The 6,102-nt window shown below is 25.7% G+C and overlaps 2 long non-coding RNA genes across 2 annotated transcripts; one reads left to right on the forward strand and one right to left on the reverse strand.

Annotated features, from left to right (window-relative positions):
* Nucleotides 1-367: 367 nt before the first annotated feature.
* On the forward strand, nt 368-2,685 carry LOC118072412 (uncharacterized). Its single transcript, XR_004691008.1, has 2 exons — nt 368-594; nt 1,283-2,685. It is a non-coding gene; the product is annotated as an uncharacterized lncRNA (long non-coding RNA).
* Nucleotides 2,686-3,367: 682 nt separating this feature from the next.
* Nucleotides 3,368-4,669, reverse strand: LOC118072428 (uncharacterized). Its single transcript, XR_004691010.1, has 3 exons — nt 4,540-4,669; nt 3,668-3,835; nt 3,368-3,587 (listed from the first exon to the last, which is right to left on the reverse strand). It is a non-coding gene; the product is annotated as an uncharacterized lncRNA (long non-coding RNA).
* Nucleotides 4,670-6,102: the final 1,433 nt, after the last annotated feature.

The following is a 6,102-nucleotide window of genomic DNA, read 5'->3' on the forward strand; positions in this document are numbered from 1 at the left end:
TACAATTCATCTCTGTGTAGTGAAATAATAGTTTTATATCAAGGCTACAAACTATTTTTCCCACAATAAATAATATTTCAATAATCTCTCAATGATTATTCATTTTATGTACAGTCATTTATTTATCATCATGTTACCATTTCAGATTATCACAAGTTATTTCTTTGATGATAAACACATTGAAAGGTATTTTTTACTACATATTATTATTATGATAATTACAAACTTAAAATTTCATTTAATTATAGCAGAGATATATATGTATTTGTCTGACTCATCGCAACATTGATACTGCCATTGACTTGTTACATAAGATTAGAAACATAAGCATTGAGTTATGATGCTAACATACAGAAGTTGGAAACAATCATTTCATAACACAAGTTGCTGATATAAACCTCTGCTAAAATTTAGCCAAGTCGTTTTTGCTTAGGCTAAGAAAGTTAAGTCAGTGATTCTCTTGTTCAAAGGTAATTTTCGTATAGAAAACTACCATACAAAAGAAGCAGAAAACAAACTTTAAGCATTTACCTTGGTATAATCGACTGTAGAATGTTGACTTTTTATATTCTAAAGTGTACTTGTAACTTCTAGGTAACTATTCATATCAAGTACATATTAAAAGCGATCAACAAAGCTTCATGTAAAGACAATCTTGTATACAAATAAAACAGTTATTAAGATACTCTTTCGACCTTTTGATATTTTTTTAGCTTCTTAATCAAGTTTTTTGGTGGTTTTTCTGTTTATTTCATTTTTGATAAATTTATACATTATTCACATTAAATTAGTCGTAATTTTTTTTTTATTTTTTAAAAAAAAAACTTACCTATTTCTTGAGTGAATTAATAATGAATTTTTTAAAACTTATGCAGCAACACCTAAAGTGTTAGTGAATAAATAATATCTTTTCTCAATTATTCTTTATGATAAAAAAATATAATGTAAAATATGTTTACTAAAATATTATTATAATACATTTTTTCAATTCCTCCATAAATTTTTTTTCTAAACCGGAAGTCAAACTGACTTTTATATCAACGCAGGACGTGACATACACAATACTTAGAAGCAATATCTGATGAAAAATTCAAAAAGCTGTTACCATCTCTTAATACATATCGTTAAATGAATTTTACATATCGTTGAGTCACATATTGAAATCATAAGAGTTTCATCAAATTATAACAGACATTGATTAAAATTTACAGTCGATAGTTTTTTTTTATATATACATTTTTCATAATCTGGGATAATACTTTTCTTTTTTGTTTCATGTCAGTGAACCATTGATGTAAAGCAAGACTTTCTGAGAGTTTTAAAATCAGAATGAAGTTTTCATGTCTAATAGTTACGGAGTAAAGTTAACCGAAAGCTCTAATATTTATGTCAAAAATCCAACTTTAAATGGCTGTGAAATATGAAAAAAAAAATGTCAAAGAACATACGTCATCATTTGAGATGTGGGAAAGTACGTGTACTTTTGAACGCATGTTTTCATAAATTTTTTGAACTTACAGAAGTGTCTTTAAAGGTGAAAGATACAAATATTCATAAAGCAAAAATGATGAAAATTTAGCTTTTAACTCGAATTAAAAATTACACAGTTATGTCAAATATGTTAATTATATCAAAAATATTTAATAATAAACGTAATCAACTCTTGACAACGCAGAAAAAATCCCATTAAAAGAATGAGATAAAAATATTTGATTCCCAGAATCATTTTATAGTTGGAAATCCCATGTTGAATAATTCTTCATTTCCAACCAGTGACTTATGAATAAAAAAACAAAATCAAAAAATATGAACCCGGAAAGAAAACAAGATAAATATGAATTAAAAGTTAAACTTTTCATGAATGACATATAAATTTAACTGAATATTATTTTTAAACTGAAAGATAAAAAAATAGAGACATTGTGTTGGATTATGTAATTTACAATTTTCCTTAAACAAACATTATTAATAAATCAAAAAAAATTTAATTTATTCCACTCGGGAAAAAATTAAAATTGACATTCAAATATTTTTTAACTAAATTTCTGTTTCGTAACTTTGGAAATAGAGTGGAATAAATTTCGCTAGCTAGAATTAAAAATTGCAGATGGAAATCAGAAATTTAAAACACGTTAATCAACAAATTCAGTATTATATTTCATCCATTCTTCACGAGTGGTCCTGCTTTTGTTGTATTTGTTATTCCTGAAGTTTATTCTTTTTTATCTAAATTTAATTCCCAATGATATAAATTCCACCTGTTTTTCCATTCTAAATATAATTGATAGATTTTTCTTTAATTAATACGGAAAATCAGAGGAGGGTAATCAGTTGAAAACACTAAATTGAGGAATTTTATGAAATAAACAATAGCGAATCCAAGAGATAATATTCATATCAACTGAGTGCTATGACTGGCAGAAATATAATATTATATAATCATTTACATAGTGAAGAGTTTTTCTTTCTTCTAGAAATATGCGTGGATTACAGGAACTTGAACTAATTAATTCAATCTAAAATTAACAATTGATTTAAAAATTATTATGATAGCAGAATTCAAGGATTCTGACAAAGTCAGCCATATGCTTTGCTAATTTTTTAGCAGTTACTGATAAGCTTTTTGTTGCTTTTGAATACTATTTTATATTAAATTGTTAACTTAACAAAGTTAAAAAAAAAAAAGAATCATTTTATTCTGCTCACTCTTCTCATGGCCAGCTTTCTATCTCACCAAATTGTTTATAGCTGATCATATTGTCATAGATCATATTACTAGAACGTTCGTCGAAATAATAAAAAAAAGTTAGTCATATTGCGCAGATTCATTGGGTATTGATTACAAAAATAATAATCAAAATTATTTTGTAAACTAGTCATTCGTTGAAACATCAGAAAGTTTTTTCTACACAGAAAAAAGCTTCAAGTAAAACTTATTAAAATTGTAAATCAAAACTAGAAATTCATTAAACTTTTATAAAGAATTATTATAGATGGTTTTTGTTACTGAAATATTGATTATATTATTATTTCCATTACAAAAAAACATAGTAACAAAATGACTGCAGTTTTGGAGTAAATTTTGTTACATATATCAATTTCTTGTCATCTCCAGTGAAGATAACTTCAAATAATTCCAATTAAATTATCTATAATCAATAGATGTGATTATCCTATTAAGTTTCATGTAAATAAATACATTTAGTACCTTCTAGAAATATATGACACAATCACACCATTCATCATACATATTTATATTAGCATTATCTTAACAGTCCAACAATGTATTAAATTTATCACTGTTTTAAATAGATAATGCAACAAATTATAACATTACAACAAATTAAAACTAATACACAGATTTAATTTCAATCAATTCCCTTTGATTGAAAAAAAATAAACAAATATTAAATAAATTGCAAAAATTCCTTTGTAAAAATTAAATACGATAATGATTAGAGAAAAATATTTATAGATATAATTTATCCTCTCACTCCATCAAAAATGCCTTTCTGAAACTTTCTCTTTCAAATCCGGAAGTTCTAAAAATTGGTAAATAACTTGACAGGTATTCGTGGAAGGACTATCTGAAAAATGAATCATCAGAGCATATTAAAAAGGAAGCAAAAAGTAATTTTAATATAAACCAAGTTGAATATATACCTACATAATCATAGAATATGTCGCACAACAGTAGCAGGCGAGAGAACAACGTCGTAAACATTCCATAACCAAGGCCAGGAATCATACGGCTGCTATGTAACCCTCGTCGACGACCGGTAATTAACGCACTCATTCCCGCGTCCAGGTACACAACTAATGTGTTATGCTGAAACTGCAAGCAAGAGTTATGAATGCAGTAATGTAATATAGTTTGTAGTGTGTTGTATAATTATATACATAATAATAATATGATCTACAAATACATTATAATTTAAATTATAATTTTCATGATTAAATTTAGTTATATGTTAGACATATAAAGGTGTGTAATAACAGTTGGACAATGTAGATATTAAGATATCCAGATTAAACAATGTTGAGATGACGATAATAGATTTCAAATGAAAGCACGTCGTCATGATAGACTGAATCTCCAACTTGCTAAATGATGTATCGAGTGTTCTATTACGTCAACCGTAACGAATATACTGTATACTCCTCTTTTATTCTTATATTTGTAACAATTACTCATTGTAAGTTTCTAGACTCTACATGTCATGAATTCATTGGAGAAAATTTTCTATTTCAAACAGACTTTTTTTTTTCATTTCATGTCTATTTCTTTTTTTCGGAATCTAATTACGACTTTCATTATTTTTATTACTACTTTTTTTATTATTCCTAATATATGCCAAGTTAATCTAATTTATTGGATATAATGTTGATTTTTATGTTGCATGAAAAAATTTTTTTACTGCATTGGAATAAAAAAATTAAATAATTACAAATAGTACTGAAATAATAAATTACAAATCATGAATGTATGCTAGTTTATAGATGTAAATAAATTATTGATTTAATCAAAGATGTACTTACGATTATTTGAGTTTCCTTACAATGAAGAACAAAGAAGTTGTTTTAATTTTCGTATGCACTTGGAATCATCATTTGACTTTAAAAAGAGTGATTATCAAATCTATCTGTTTCAATCATCTTTCATTTATATACAACTATCATTAATGCAGTTTCCTAGAATGTTATTGTAATAAAATAACAACTAAATCACACAAAAGTTAAAAAAAATTCTGTACAATATTTGATAAACATTGTTTTGGCTTGAATTAATCTTAATATAGATCACTTAAGATTGGAACAGAGACAAGCTAGCATGATAGTGATATAAAAAGAAATAGCTGTTTAGTTGGTAAATTAGATTTAAATACAAAGTGAATTGCAAAATGATTGAATTCATTCTATCATTTTTTTACACTTTATAATTATTATTTATTCAATATTCCTCATGAATTATTTTGAAGTAAATTTCAAAGTTAGAAATACTATAACAGGAATATTTTTGGTAGAGAATAAATGCATATGGAAAACATTTGTATGTGACAAAAGAAAAATTTTTTCAAAGTCTCTTTAGAATTATTTTGGAATTCCTTTCAGCCAGCTCTTTTGGAGTTCTGCTTGGTCTCGCCGCCAAAACTTTCCCAGACCAAAATTTTCAGAATTCTATTGAAAATGATTTTACATTAGCAGTGAATAATATTGATTTATCTTCCAAAACATTTAAAATTCTAAACTGATCTGATTCTTTATAAAAAAATATGATGGATATTATTTTCACTCATCATAAGTAAAAAGAAGAGTTTGTTTAATGATTTTACAAATAAATCTCTCTCAGCATCAGAAGACGTATGTCTAACAATTCCAGTGAAAGTTTTTTCATTGTTATTATCAGTAGCTACTACTACTTATATTAACTGGCTTCGATATTTGTTGTGAGGAGATTTATTGAAGCTAACATTCTCAGAATGCTTCAAAACTTTCAAATATATATAAAATTTAAAAAGGTGAGTAATTAACATAAAAAGTAAATCCTGGTCTTTAAGCTTTTGAATGAGTAAAATTAATTGTAGTTTGAACATTTTATATTTCATTCAATGCAATGTAGATAAAACTTATTTTTCACACGATTTATATATTTATGAAAACGTACAAAAAAAAATCAATAAAACCTTTTTTTTTTTTTAGAAAAAATTACCTTCATTAACTACAGAACAGAAAGCAAAAAATATGCCGAGTTTCCTTAAACCGATTGCAAGGTTCATTTAACATCAGTGAGCCACAAATATATATATATATACATATATATTTTCTCCAAAATTACTCAAGGTATCATCCATTGTAGGTAAACATTTTTTTTAATGATTTAGAGCTGTTTCAATTTCAGGAAATTTATGGAATACATTGGAAATCACAAATAATGTGACGATCTTTTGGAAATGTTTTTGTAGATGACCTTTATTATAAATCTGTAAAAAAAAAAAATAATTTATTTATCTAATAGTTGTCAACAGATTAATTAAATTGTCTGACTTCACCGAATAGATTCGTCCTATAATAATAGAGTAAATTTCATTATCATTTCCGGAG

The sequence above is a fragment of the Chelonus insularis genome, unplaced genomic scaffold (genome assembly GCF_013357705.1).
Source record: "Chelonus insularis isolate UGA/USDA-ARS -01 unplaced genomic scaffold, ASM1335770v1 contig_93_pilon, whole genome shotgun sequence".
In the NCBI taxonomy this organism is placed as follows: Eukaryota; Metazoa; Arthropoda; class Insecta; order Hymenoptera; family Braconidae; genus Chelonus; species Chelonus insularis.